The sequence below is a fragment of the Anabrus simplex genome, chromosome 1 (assembly GCF_040414725.1).
Source record: "Anabrus simplex isolate iqAnaSimp1 chromosome 1, ASM4041472v1, whole genome shotgun sequence".
In the NCBI taxonomy this organism is placed as follows: domain Eukaryota; kingdom Metazoa; phylum Arthropoda; class Insecta; order Orthoptera; family Tettigoniidae; genus Anabrus; species Anabrus simplex.
In genome coordinates, this window is record NC_090265.1 from 1,704,864,482 (window position 1) to 1,704,881,036 (window position 16,555).

Here is a 16,555-nt window from a genome sequence, read left to right on the forward strand (position 1 = left end):
CTGTGGGGAAATATTTACCTCGGTGGTGGTTAGTAGTGTAATCTGTTGTTTGTATGAAGATATGTTTGTTAAGATGAAGACGAACACCCAGTCAGAGCAATTGACGAGACACCTTAAAAGACAGATCGGGAATTAAACCCGAAACCTTCAACCCGGAAGTCGCTATGCAGAACATTCGGCTAAGGAGCTGTAATAACTTTACACCAAATTCAAGATTAATTTAAATCGGATGTGTAAAGTGCAACTTCAGAGGTGCCATTACCTATTTCTAACCACTCTGTTGTGTACGACTACAAAGCTCGGAAATTCAAACGTAGTTGCTGGAGATAACGAACGGTTAACAGCTTAATATAAGTACCGAAGAATTCCTCAGAGTTGCTAAGGTGACAGTAGAGGATATCTGCATTCAAAATTTTGTCTCACTTGTCAATAAAGTCACTTTTCCACTAATATTGACAAGTTAACGCAGCGCGACACTATTGCACATATACGTATTGTTTTAAGTGATTTGATAAATCTGAGGATGTCCTTATAGAACGAAACATTTCATTCTTTATTTATTACTGTGTTACTTTTTATGAGTTACAATTAGCGTTTCCACAGCTTTAAAGTTGTATTAAATGAATCGACACTGAAAAATTAAAGTTTCCTTCTTAACAAAAAAAGGAACAACTGTTTGTTTGCCCCACCCTTGCCCCGTTTCACTACGGGGTCGGGTATGAGGTGAGATGAATCTGTCATGGCGGGTTTTATCACCGGATGCCCTTCCTGACTTCAACCTCATCAGTGGAGTTAATGAGAAGAAATGAATGACATGATTATATGATAGTAGCAAGGGAGAGGGTGAAACCCGGTGTCGGCACATAGCCTACTGCTGTCAAATAGAACCAATGGGTCTGTTCAAGGCTTAACGACCGCATTCAACGGACGAATCACCATTAACAGCGTCATATGCCCTCACTCCATATGAGCAATCATATTTAATCAATTCAATCCAGCTTTTCGACACTCAATGATTAGAAATTGTATACCACCACCTCCTCTACCCTCCCGGCCAACATTCTGATGGTGGAAATTATTTCGACCACGGGACTCGAACCGGCTAACCACGGTGTCAGACCGTTTGGACTCAACGCCATCACGATCATGGTCACCAAGTGGTCTGAAAAAGTAATCAACTCCGTTCTATAAAATGTATTCAGTGTATCGCTTCTTAACAAATCGAAAATTTTGCGATGGCATTTACTGTTATAACACTTACCAACAGTTGCTCAAGTGTTTTGCCCCTTCTCGGAATACTTGGCAGATGAGACGTGGTTCAATAAAAGCAGAAAGCTGAGGCAGTTTTCGAAGTTGTAAGCAGAGATGAAACACTGGGAATGATTCACAAAACATTGAAATGTATAATGTATAATATAAATTGGTTCGTCCGACTCGTTGGCTGAACGGTCAGCGTACTGGCCTTCGGTTCAGAGGGTCCCGGGTTCGATTCCCGGCCGGGTCGGGGATTTTTAATCGTCTCTGATTAATTCTTCTAGCCCGGGGACTGGGTGTTTGTGTTTGTCCCAACACTTTCCTCTTCATATTCACACAACACACTACGCTAATAACCACCACAGAAACACGCAATAGTGATTACATCCCTTCATATAGGGTTGGCGTCAGGAAGGGCATCCGGCCGTAAAACAGGGCCAAATCCACATGTGCGACACAGTTCGCACCCGCGACCCCACAGGTGTGGGAAAAGCGGTAGAAAAAGAAGAAAAAAAGAAGATAATATAAATTGGTTCAATAAATTCTACACGCTTTTCTCATTAATGGCCATTCAGAACGTTAAAAATGGTCAGGGGAGTTATGTAACACCACATAGTGATAGATAAAGGATTAAACAATTTTTGGTGAATAGTACAGGGAGAAAGGTACTTTTTCAATCAAAATACCTAGTTTATTCAAACAGCTACACAACCATATTGGCAGCACCGCGATTTGTTGCAGTATATGTGGCGCTTATAAAGCCAGAAATTAATTCGGACACGAGCTAAACAAGTAGCAGTGATCCGCTTGTAAAGCTTGTCTATATGCTGGTAATACTACAGTAGAGTCCTGTCGCTATTACCTGGGGCTATTATTTACAGCGACTCAAATGATGGAGCTTTATGCCCTACCTTGAAACAGCATAAATTGACGTAGGCATTATGTGGTAGGGACCATAGAGAGACCTAAGAATATACCGCAATATAAAGTGCTCTGGAGGGTCATTTCTCTTAAAACGGTCATTATCTTACTCAATGGAAGCAAGTCTTTAGTAAGAAAAGACCTGCCATTGGATACATTTTGAGCCATAAACAGATAGAGTACAAACGAAGAGGTACTTCTTAAAATTATAGAAATTTAGTGACAGTACATATATCACACCCTCGCACTGTATCAAGAAGTAAGGAATATTATTGTCATTATTCGTATGATTATTATTATTATTATTATTATTATTATTATTATTATTATTATTATTATTATTATTATTATTTTGCCTCGTTGTTGTTTCTTTGCATTATTTCGTTTGGTGCGTGTGTTATTTCTATTAACTTTTCTTGTGCCTGGTAAATATGGTATTCCATGCCCCGTTCTTGCGGGTTTGCATTTTGTTTTTCCGTTATTGTTTATTTATATCAAAGGCGTTTATTTAGATTACGTAATTAACTCTCGTTGACCTATGCGCTGAGTAATAATCATTTCTGTCACCCTTTTCTTCTAAGTTAATATAATATTATTATTATTATTATTATTATTATTATTATTATTATTATTGGCACGTTGTAAATGTTTAGTTCACGTGGATATTTTATCCCCATAGTTCTTCGACGAATAGGCGAAAAAAGATCCTTTTTAGCAACAATAAGGAAAAGAAGAGACCAATTAATTGGCCATCTCTATAGGCACAATGGTTTCATAGTAAAAGATAAAAGAGGAAAAGGAAGACCTAGCCTGCAATATTCAAGACAGATCAGAGATGACGTAGGAACAGGCTCATATGTGGAAATGAAGAGATTAGCGGATTACAGGGAAGAGTGGAGAAGACGAATTGCTGCCAACCAATCTTAGGATTGAGAATTAAGAAGTACTTAATACTTAGATAATGTGATTATTACTATAATTTATTAATTGAAGCATGTTAAATTTTATTTCTCCTGATTATGTTAAAATCTTTTATTTACATTAAATTTCATATTAACTAAGGAGTATGTACGTTAATATACACAAGTAATTTTAAAGTATGTATCCACCGTATTATTAATTATTAATACTCGGTTGTCCTAGATATTTTAGCTTTTGTTATTTAAGTTGATGGTTTAACTGGAATATATTAAGTAGGATAGGAAACTTAAAATCCATTATTTCGTGGGGGTTTATGCCTTACTTAGTGGAGAGTTTCGTACGTTTAATATCCTTATCTTATTGTCTCATTTTTTCCTTGTTGCCTCTTATTGTCTCGCCTCCTTGCGTCCAATTACACAACTGTACCATTGTTCTTATCTTGGGGATTCATTTTTGTTCTGACGTGGTGTCGCTAATGTTGTTATTGTTTTTATCTTGGCGTGATATCGTGTTTGACTCTTCGTGTGTGTCGATGCCTTGGGTTACCGAAACTGCCTTGATTTTTATTTTATTGCACATGGGATTTAATTGAGTAATTTTATTCGTGATTGATGTTTAAATTATCTGCGTTATTTTAAATTTTAGGCCTATTATGTGTTAATATATTTTGTGTTGAAAAGGTCCTTACGTTTTAATTTCAGTTTGAGGGTTATGGAACCATGCCACTGACCATATCTCTGCAGTGTAATACCTCCACTGGGGATGGTCATAAACCTCTCTCGTTAATTTCAGACTAGATATTCGTCCCAATTTTAATTTTATTAAACTTATTTAGTGTTAAAATATTATGGATAGAAAAGGTAATAGTTTATGGTGCACCATACCTAAGTTTTTTTTTATAAAAAATATTTTAAAACCACATATTTATGATAGATTCATTAATTTATTTATTCGACATAAAATTTATAATAGTATAACTAATTATTTCCTCATGTTTCGTTTATTTACAAACAAATTGATTCATAAACATTTTTTATTTTATGTTAACCGTTCCAATTTCAATTTTAATTTTATTTTAAGGAATACTGGTGTCCTCCTTTAATGACCTGCCCAGTATTATTTGCTGGGATCTTAGACCTTTTTTAAATGGGATGGGTTTTCGGAGCAGATTTCTTGGCATCCGCTTGTGGCTGGATAAGTGAATACATCCGAGTGTCCGTGTGCTGTATATTTTGATTTGTACTTCCCTCCATTGATGTTAACGCATCCCTACGGCGTTTGTTGAGCGTAACGTCATTCCTTCTCATCTCGGGTTTGCGGTGCTATATAAGATTTAAAATGTAATCGGGAAATAAAGAGAATGTAGATTTAAGATATACTGTGAAATAAATTTTTTGTTGGGGAAAAGATATCCCTATATCTGAAGCCTGGCCAGAGAGAAGGCGTAACCTAACGTCGTATAGAGTTATGGACACACTCAAATACGCTAGTGTTGTACGTAGTGTTTGAAAGGACCTTACAATTCTGCCGTGAAGTGCTGCTTCATACTCCATAGCAGTCGAATAAACCAAAGACTTTAAACCCATACAAAGAAGTCCAACGGGGTTAGATCAGGTGATCGTGAAGGCCAAGAAAGTACCCATTTTCAAATACAATTTTCTAAAACTCCCTGTAGAAAAATATGTTACGTATTATTACTTATCATAACTCAATGAGATTGTTAATAAGATGTAGCCATATTGCATGCAGTGTATTCCAGAGCTGACGTAGGGTGCATGACGTAGAATCCATGAAGCGAATACAGCGGGTGATGTGGTTCAACAAATGCTCACTTGGGATAAAGTTCTGGGAATTACGTAAAAGTCGTGGTCCTGGTTTTCAAACGACTATCAGACATTTCTTGCCGTGCGTTATCTACGCGGATGGATTCACAACCGTATCAAAGAGCCTTCCACATACGTCAGTGATCTCAGAGAATACCATGGAAATACTCCTCATGCTGTAACGCTGCCGCTATCAACATTTGAATGTAGGGTATTCATCCTATATTCCCTGACACGTGACCACCATCCCGTTCGATGCTATTGTATATATTTGTGGAAAATAGAACAAAGAATTAAAGTTGATGAGGCATTATCTGATCCTGTAATCATTAAGAGAGGAATTCCTCAAGTCAGTGTTTTTGGACATGTATGTATTTATATATATATAAATGATATGGGTAAACAACTGGAATCAGAGGTAAGGCTTTTGCATATTATGTTATACTGTATAGAGTAATAAGAATGTTAAAAGATTGCGAGCAATTGAAAAAAGATCTCGACAATATTGTGAGATCGACACCAGCCAATGGTACGATGATAATCGGGGCTAACAGCCAGGGTGTGAGTTTCACAAATAGGAAAATCCTCTCAGTTTTAGTTACTGCGTTCCTGGAGTGAAAGTTGCTTATGGGGATCACTATACGTACCTAGGTGTTAATATAAGGAAAGATCTTCATTGGGGTAATCACATAAACGTGATTGTAAATAAAGGTAAAGGTCGCTGCACATGGATATATGGATATTTTAGAGGTTGTAGGAAATCTGTAAAGGATAGGGAATATAAGTCCCTGTTAAGACCCCAACTAGAGTATTGTTTCCAGTGTATGGGACCCTCGCCAGGAATACTTGATTTGAGAACGGGGAAAAATCCATAAGAAAGCAGATCGATTTGTTACGAAAATGTTGCAAAATTTGGGCTGAGAGGACTTGGGAGGAAGGAGACGAGCTGCTCAACTAAGTGGTATATTCTTAGCTGTCAGTGGAGAAATTCCTTGGGATGATATTAGTAGACGAATACTTTAGAGCAGTGTTTTTGAAAGTAGGAAGTACCACAATAGGAAGATAAAGCTGGAATTCAAGTGGAAAAATAGGGGTAAATTTCGTGTATATGAAACTTATTAGGGATTGTAATAATTAACAATGGAATTCTTTGCAATTATATAAGAAAAGGCTAGGTAAAACAACAGATAGGCAATCTGCAACCTAAATGCAGACCAGTTATATATAAAACTAGCAAGATACCCGTGCTTCGCTACGGTATTATACTGAAATTTATAATTGAATGCATATTGTTTTTGATATATAATCCGCCGAAATTCGCAATCTGACTCGTTTTCTGAGAGATTACGGCAAAGTTCCTCCCATTTTCAATTTTTATTTCCAGCAATCGATTTCGTACTTCCCGGGCTAGGTCCAGGTATTCCACCCATCAGTTGGCTCCCTAAAACTTTGCTATTTTTTCCTATAAGCATTTTTAATATGGATCAAATCCTTGAGGAGATCCTGGGTGCCTTGGCGGTACTGAACCCGCGGCCAGTCTGCAATAGTAGTCATTACCCGTCCAGGACCCGTTTCCAGCGCGGTCCCCACATTTGACGACGGTCCAGAACATTATTATTATTATTATTATTATTATTATTATTATTATTATTATTATTATTATTATTATTATTATTATTATTATTATTATTATTATTATAGATGTTCTGGACCCAACAGCAAGATGCAAGACCGCTACTTGGTGGTAAATTACATCTGCTGCCATTGTCATTGTTGAGAATGTGACCAGCACCATTGTCGCGCGTAGGCAAGTGTGGGGGATTTCTGGCCATACGAATGACATACTTCCATGGATTATTGACCTTATTATAGAGGTGAAAAACTGGACGGTCAATCTCATTCCTATCGTTTATTTCAAATGTGTTTAAAATTTTATTTATATGCCAGGAGAAGGTACTGTAATCTAAGAACGTTCTCCGAAGGGAAAGATGGCTCTTGAAAACGAACCCAGGAAAGATTAAAAATGATCGGTTTATGATCAGAATAAGTACATCGAAAATCTACAGCCTGTTTCCAGTCATTCGACAGGGTCAGGAATGGAATGAATAAAGCCCCCATATAGCGGCGACAATAGGAATTGTGCCGACAGCCGAAACCTGTCGCACTCCTCTGGGGCAATGATTAATGGATGACGAATGAAATGAAATTATATTGGACAGTGTTGCTGGAATGAGTGATGACAGGGAAAACCAGAGTATCCGGAGAAAATCTTGTCCCACCTCCGTTTTGTCCAGCACGAATGTCACATGGAGAGACCAGGATTTGAACCACGGAACCCAGCTGTGAGAGGCCGCCGCGCTGCCGCCTGAGCAACGGAGGCTCCTTATAAATACATTATGAACAGTAAAATCAATTGGTCTCAACTCTTTTTACACCCCACCACCGTTAAGTTTATTTACCCCCTCCCAAAAAAACTAAAAGAAGGCGTGTTTCTTTATGTTTAAAGGAGATTCCAAACACCATTGTTTACGTCTATTACCTTCAGTTTTCAGATTAAAATAATTCACTTTTTTTCACTTTCACACTCCTCCCATCCCCCCTCAAGTGCATTTTCCGGCAAAAATACTTGTTTCTTTAATAGTAAAGGATCTTCTAAATACCAATTATCACGACTTTAACTTCTTCAGTTTTTGATTTATGTGTCCTCATGAAAGGAATTCAACTCCTTTTCACTGAAGCCTCCCAAGATGATCCCCCCCCCACAAAACGGGCTTTTCTTTGTCTTTAAAGGAGATCCAAATACCAATTTTCAAGTCTGTAGGCCCTAACAACTTTAGTTTTTATTAGATGTAAGTATTCTCATACAATTAGGTCAATTAAGTTTTCAATTTTTTCACCCCCTCCGCCCCCCCCCCATTTATTGGATTTTCCGAGAATTCGTGCTCTTTACTTTTAAAGCAGATTCCAAATATCAAATTTCACGTCTGTAACACCTTCATTTTTGAGATAACAGTAGCCTAATTAAAAGAATTCAACACCATTTTCAGTCACTTTTACCCCCCTCCCTGCGCCCAAGTGCTATATCCGAAAACAAAAATACACGTTTCCTTATTTTTATAGAGATAAAAATACCATTTTTCACTTCTGTCACATGTTAAGTTTCTTGAGATATACTGTATAAAATCTCATTTAAAAATTTAACCCCCTTTTTAGTTCCCCTTAAGAGGAGTTTCCAAAAACAAATCGCCTATGTTTCTTTACATTTACAGGAGATTCCAAATATCACTTTTTACGTCTGTAACATTCTACGTTTCTCAGATATTCTGTAGATACTGTCTTTCAAAAAATTCACCCAAATATGTCACTCCTGTTTAACCGCCATTAATTGGATTTTCCAAAAACAAAAAATATGTGTTTCTTTATTTTTAAAGGAGATCCCAGATACAAATTTTCAGTTCTGTAATATCTTCAGTTTCTGAGATATATGTATAATAATTAAAGGCATTCAACCCATTATTCACCCTTTTACACCCCTCCTATTGTGATTTTCTGAAAACAAAAAATACATGTTTCTTTATTTTTAAAGGAGATTCTAAATACCAATTTTCACATCTGTAAATATTTAAAATTTTAGGATGTAGATACACTCATTTTAAAAATTCACTCCCCTTTACACCCCCCATTATTTGGATTTTCCAAAAACAAAAAATGCCTCTTTCTTTATTATTTTAAAGTAGATCATAAATACCAATTTTCAGGTCTGTAATATCTTCAGGTTCTGAAATATAATTAGCCTCATTAAAGGCATTCAACAAATTTTCACCCTTTCTCACCCTTCCTATTGGGATTTTCCGAAAACAAAAATATACGTGTTTCTTTATTTTTAAAGGAAATTCTAAATACTAATTTTTTACATCTATAAACTTTAAAAGTTTTATGATATAGATACACTCATTTTAAAAATTCAACCCTCTCACCCCCCCCCATTATTTGGATTTTTCAAAAACAAAAAAATACGTGTTTCTTTATTTTTAAAGGAGACCCAAAACACCAATTTTCAGGTCTGTAATGTATTCATTTTCTGAGATGAAAGTATCCTCATTAAATGCATTCAACCCATTTTTCACCCCTTTACACCTTTCCTATTGGTATTTTCCGAAAACAAAAAAATACATGTTTCTTTATTTTTAATGAAGATTCTAAATACCAATTTTTACATCTGTAAACGTTCAAAGTTTTGAGATATAGATACACTGATTTTAAAAATTCACCCCCCTTTTCACACTCCCATTAATTGGATTTTCCAAAAACAAAAAATACGTGTTTCTTTATTTTTAAAAGAGATCAAAAGTACCAATTTTCAGGTCTGTAATACCTACAGTTTCTGAGATATAAGTACCAGTATCCTGATTAAAGGCATTCAACCACTTTTTCACCGTTTTCACCCCTCCTATTGGGATTTTCTGAAAATAAAAAAATACGTGTTTCCTTATTTTTAAAGAAGATTCTAAATACCAATTTTTACATTTGTAAACTTTTAAAGTTTTGAGATATAGATTCACTCATTTTAAAATTTCACCCCCCTTTTCACCCCTTTAGCGACAGAATATCCAAAAATCCTCTCTTAGCGAGCACCTACATCCTAATATGAATGTATCCCCAAAATTTCATTTCATTATGTCCAGTAGTTTTGGCTCGGCGATGATGAATCAGTCAGTCAGTCAGTCAGTCAGTCAGGACAAGCTACTTTATATATATAGATTAGCGGGGATGATCACTACTACAAAGAGGTGGGAACAATGGCAGGATGGTACTCGGTAGTAGGAGATGAAGCTTAAGTTAGAATACATCTGATGTACGCATAAACTCGAATTTTATGTTAAGAGACGTGAAACTAAACTAGACCATATAGTTAGTTCTGGAGATACTTAATTCACGGAGGATTGCAAACTGAACACTGAAAGGCAGAATGCTTTATAATGATTTAAATATTTACATGTATTTATTCGTGAATGTGTGTGTGTTTTGTGTGTATGATAGGAGCAATGCTGCACAATTTATATCAGTGGATCATACCTACTCTAAAATATTCCGTTTTTGGGAAAGTATAAACGTTAGTCCCTTTCGAAGCAATGTTGATTTCACTGTGATAGCTTTATGAGGGTTTACTCACGCGGCAACTAAACTAACAGAAAACTCATTTGTAATAGAACATTGTAACTGTTACTGTTATGGAGATGTGAGTGACACAAAGTCAGTAATGCATTTAATTACTTCATGTTCAAATCAGGAACATGCTCTCTAAAGCACAGTTCCAGTAACCAATTAACTCAAATTAAATGAGCACGGGCCATGCACAGTCAGTTATTAAATGAAAGGTGCATCTGCAATCTGTAATGATAGGAATATAAAATTACTGCTGCCTTTGTTCATAAAATAGTTATAACTGGTAACATGAAAATATATTTTATGGGCAGCAAAAGAGTAAAAAAGCACAGGGAAATTTGTCACTAAAAATGACAAGTGAATTGTCAGTCAACTCTCAAATGGAACCGACCTATGTACATACATAAACGGCGCCGTAAGATGTACATGGTGTCCCACAGGGTTCTGTTTTGTGTCCACTACTCTTTTGTCATTATCAGTGACGTAGGTGACAAACCACCATTGTGCAAATGATCTACAAATAAATCGTCACTTTTGTTCAAATACTATGCATATTTTCATTCATAAAATTAATCTGGCCTTCAGAAAATCCTATGGCAACGTTAATAAAGTAGTTTATTAGGAAATTCTATACTATCCAATCTATTGGTAGCGGAAAATTATATATTTGCTATTGCGTAGTTATATGCCTGTAATTATAATAATTAATGACGTCATACCCTACTGAATTTTGAAATTGAATTTTGCTGATGATATTGCAATAGCAGTAGACTTGAAAACGGAATTAAATCGAATGTTTTAGATTCTGAACTTTGCACTACAAGATCGAAGACAAACAGAAAGGTAGAAGGACGACTGAAATAAGTATTATACGCGAACCTTTTCTTGAGCCGGATTTTTACGGGGTGTGGCGTAAGGAGGGAGCGCTGCCGGTTCCGGTTATACTGCCAACTGGATGGAAATGAAATCTGAATTGAATCGATAATATGATCGATATGAATTTTCTAAACATTTATTATCTTACGCCAACAACTGTGTCACACATACACTATTTAACATTATATAACATTTCTCGACGCGAATATTGTTCCTAGCATGAATTATATAATTTGGCTTTGCTGTGTAAACAATAACAGCAGTAGTTCGTAAAGTGTACGTCAGATGTCGCACAGCGATGCATAAGCGATTCATAGTTTGTGTCTCAAAGGTTGCCAATATAGATGTCGAAGATAACCGAGGTCTTCCGATTCACCACTAGGTATCTCAAAAAAAAGGTTCGCGAATAGTACTGTATGTGCAGTGAGAGCTTTAAGAGCGTGAGAGAGTTCTGCTCTCTCCGTAGTATCATTAATTTGTCTTTTCGAAATCCACAAGAGAACAACGAAGACGAAGAAAGCTTTCGAACGTAAGGAAAAACCAAAACACATCAATTTTGTCACGGAGAACACGGAAAATCTTTAGGGGACATTTAAAGTTTCCTAAACCTAATACTGGAGTACGAGTTTCATTTTCGTGACTTTCGAGGCCCATCTGTTTATTGTGCATACCCTGATTCTTCGAAGGTTTGGATCTCTTCCTTTTTCACCTCTGATTGAAGTTCTGAAAGGATATTTGTCTACTTGTCCTTCATCGTTAAACATCAATCAACACCTGTCAGAGATCAGTACCTGTTCAACGCACTTTAATTATTGAGTGAATGCTTGTGTTGCATCTTTACAAACGGTGATCATCATGCGGAGGAAGTATGCATTCTCTGATTTGCTGATATGAGAAGGCTGTTGATATATTTCGCATTCAAAAGTTCGCCTATGATCGAAGCACCGTTCCTAAATCTTTGTCATTGGCAATGTATTCTGTCTAATATGAGCACCAATATCTCGGAAAAATAATCAACAGTGTCGGTATGCCACAATGTTCCAGCAGCGAATGTTATAAACTGCCGATAGGCTGGACTTTTCTTGCAAGTTGTTTTACGTCGCACCGACACACATAGGTCTTATGGCGACGATAGGACAGGAGAGGGTTAGGAATGGGAAGGAAGCTGCCGTGCCTTTATTAAGGTACAGCCACAGTATTTGCCTGGTGCGAAAATGGGACACCACGGAAAGCCGGTTTCAGGGCTGTCGACAGTGGAGTTCGAACACACTATCTCCAGAATACTGGATACTGGCCGCACTTAAGCGACTGCAGCAATCGAGATCGCTGGCTAATTTTTCTAGGAGACATAATTAAGCCTTCTCTGCTCACGAACATCATGCAAACCCACTCCTCCGTCATAGTCCCCATTGCGAGTATGACTGACTGCACTGCCAATCGCATTATATGTTTACTCTTATAAACATAACGTGTCGTTCAGCTTTGTTACAGTTTGACTTAAAAAGTTCATCAGAACTCGTATCGCTAGTTCCTAGGGTACGGTAATACATTGACCAATGTTAGGATGAAGTCTTCAACGATGCGTTCGATGGGGAAGGAGTTCTTCAGTACAGTGGCCTCTGTGGAACTGGTGAACCACGTTTTTTGTTGTTATTAAAGAAGCCTAGCCAGGCAAGATTTCCTGTTACGGCAAACGGGGCGTACTTTGCTGATTGTAAGCAGAGGAAAGCAAAGAAATAAAATAGGCACATTGAACGGTGTCCTCCGAAGAAACTCATCTATACTCCTTACGTCAACAAAGGGGTAACCTATTTATTTACCCGTAATATCACCGCAGGTTAGAAGGCTGGAATCCTAGAGGACCCTAGTCGGCGTAGACTTTATACCGCTGGATGGGCTTTTAACCCTCAACTGGTGACGTGGTGTCTGACAGACTCCTTGTAGGAGATACAGGTACACCCCTAAGCACACAATCGGAAGTGAGACTTTTGGTTTGCAGTACCTTTTTATTTCTCTGTCAGCAAACGTTTCATCATTAGAGCTTCGCCCTCAGTATTATCGTTCTCTCCTCAGAGTGTAGACAAGTTTCCAAGTGGCTTCGTAGACACCACGTCACCAGTTGTGTAACATTTTAATGTGTGGATTCTTAAGTTGTACGACGTGAACTCATAGCTTTTTAATTTGTGTTCGTAATTCAACAATGGCAGACCGTGCTGGTCCATCTCGACCTATAAGGCCTGAAGGTCCTGGGTTCGAAGATAAGGTAGCACAGTGGTTAAATACAGAATTTAGTGATGTTGAAAATGGTGTGGACAGTGACTTTGCTATTTTTTTGTTTTGCTAGGGGCTTTACGTCGCACCGACACAGATAGGTCTTATGGCGACGATGGGATAGGAAAGGCTTAGGAGTTGGAAGGAAGCGGCCGTGGCCTTAATTACGGTACAGCCCCAGCATTTGCCTGGTGTGAAAATGGGGAAACCACGGAAAACCATTTTCAGGGCTGCCGATAGTGGGATTCGAACCTACTATCTCCCGGATGCAAGCTCACAGCCGCACGCCTCTACGCTCACGGCCAACTCGCCCGGTACTTTGCTATTGAAAGTAATCATTGTACTGACTCGGAAGAAGAAGGCACAGGTAGTGAAGGTGAAGATCAAGAATGCACAGAACAGCATTATTACTATGGTAAAAACCATTATAAATGGTCCGCTAAAGAACCTACTAGAAATGTACGCACCCCAAGTCACAACATAATTCGGTTACCTGCGTTACGTGCTCAAGCAAGAATTGGCAATCAAATAGAACCTAAAACTGCCTGGGATTTTATATTTTCCAGGGAGATGGTGCAACTTATAGTTCAATAGACTAATGTCAAAATGCGGAATATGAGACAGAAATACAAACGCATGGATCGTTCCGAAATTGACGACACTGATGACATGGAATTTGAAGCTCTTTTAGTTATACTTCTTTACACTGCTTCTTTCAAATCAAACAATGAAGATATTTCTGCAATGTAAACCAGTTATCAAAAGTAATATTTCTGTTCGTTTACGAAGATTCACAAGATATGTATGACATGTCTATTGATCACGTCTTAATTTGAACACTTAGGGCACTTTTGCTCCAAAGGGTTCAGAAAATGGGAGACCGTACATGTATTTTCTTGAGATTAGTGAAAACATGCAAACAAATATAATATGTGATTCGAGTGTGTATTGGACGAAAAAGAAATCAAATAAGATGAATTACAAATATTTGTAATATTTTTGAGTATTTTGAAAGTGCAAAAATTAGTGCATTGCAGGTTTTTGTAGTTTCAGTGAATGTGTGATAAACTTAAGTTTTCTGAAATGATTATGTTTCAGTCTGTGTACGAAAGTAGTTTTTGAGCCATTCGTATGCATATGAGGGACGATGATGCAATCTAAGTTGAAACCTAGATTTCTTCTTCATAAAGTGACATACACTTGGATTCAGAATTTTTTTTAAATTTTTGGTGCTCTGGAGTTGGTAATAAAATGTGTTAAACCATTCGCCAAGATATGCTTTTTCAATATAAAATGAATAAACCTCGCCTTAATGAAATGTGATTCCATTAAAAATGCTCAAATTATAGACGTCTCTCAGACACCATGTCACCAGTTATGTTCCTTCCGGAATACGTCACCAGTTGAGGGTTAATCTGTCATGAAACGTGTGACTGCCGTAATGTGTGAATTCCTCGTTAAAACATCACATGTACAGGCAGGAGTCAATAACAGGTCTTGAAACAAAAAGAAGACCTACGGAGTTCTGAGATTATTGATGCGGTTGCCTGTATGCCTGTTAGTACAATGAAGGATCTCGCTCGGTGTAATCGCACAAACGGGATTGTAAATAAAGTTTACATTAATAATGTTATTAGTTTTTACGATCCGCTATTTTAGGGGTTTTCAGAGGCGCAAATGTGCCTGAAGTTTGTCCCGCAGGTGTTCTTTTACGTGCCAGTAAATCTACCGACACGAGGCTGACGTATTTAAGCACCTTTAAAAATCACCGGAGTGAGAAAGGGTCGAAAATGCTAAGATGGGCTCAGAAGGCAAGCGCTCTACCCTGTGGGATACTAAGGTTACAGATCTCTTCATATGATTATGAGCTTGTTTAGAGGTTTTAGTAAGAATTTAATAGACGAGGCATATAAACAATCAATTACCACAGATATGCATTTAGGGCAGTCGCGCAGATGACAGATTCCCTATCTGTTTTGTACCTAGTCTTTTATTAAAGAATTGAAAAGTAATTTGGAATTTTATTGAACGTCCCCCTTGGTAAATTCTTCCAGTCCCTGACTCCCCTACCTATAAACGAATGTTTGTCCCAATTTGACCTCTTGAATTGTGATCTTTCCTACTTTCCTCCGAATATTAGCCACAATTTTTCCCCTTGAATTCCTACTTTATCTTCATATTGTGAAAATTCCTACTTTTAAAAACAACACTCAAACTTAGTCGTCTACTAATGTCATTCCACGCCATCTCTCCACTGACAGCTCGGAAAATACGACTTAGTCAAGCAACTCGTCTCCTTACTCCCAAACCAAGCTTGCAACATTTTTGTAACGCTACTCTTTTGTAGGTAATCACTCAGAAAAATCGAGCTGATTTTCTTTGGATTTTTTTACAATTCTCGAATCAAGTAATCCTGGTGAGGGTTCCATACATTTGAACCATACTCTACTTGGGGTCTTACCAGAGACTTATATGCCCTCTCCTTTACGTCCTTACTACAACCCCGAAACACCCTCATAAACATGTACATAGATGTGTACCCTTTATTTAGAATACCGTTTATGTGATTACCCCAATGATGATCTTTTCTTATAAGTCACTGATGAGACCAAAATTACAGTATGGTTCGTGTATGAGACCTTCACCAGGATAATTTGATTCGAGAATTCGAAAGAATCCAAAGAAAATCAGCACGATTTGTTAAGGCTGATTTCCGACCAAAGAGTAGTGTTACATAAATATTGTAATTTTTGGACTGGGAAGACTTGGGAGTAAGGAGACGAGCTACTTGAATAAGTGGTATGCTCCGATCTGTTAGTGGAGAGATGGTGAGCAATTACATTAGTAGACGACTAAGTTTGAGTGCTGTTCTTAAAAGTAGGAAAGATCACAATATGAAGATAAAGTTGGATTTTTTTTAATTTTTTTTTTGCTAGTTGCTTTACGTCGCACCGACTCAGATAGGTCTTATTACGACGATGGGACAGGATAGGGCTAGGAGTGGGAAGGAATCGGCCGTGGCCTTAATTAAGGTACAGCCCCAACATTTGCCTGGTGTGAAAATGGGAAACCACGGAAAAGCATTTTCAGGGCTGCCGATAGTGGGGTTCGAACCCACTATCTCCCGAATACTGGATACTGGCCGCAATTAAGTGACTGCAGCTATCGAGCTCGGTAAAGTTGGAATTCAAGGGGAAGAATTGTGGCTAATATTCGGAGGTAGGAAGAGGAGTTAGGGATTGGAATAATTTAAAGGAGGATAAACCAGCTGTAATACTCTTCCTTAACGGGACATTCATATAGAATATGCAGAGTTACACAAC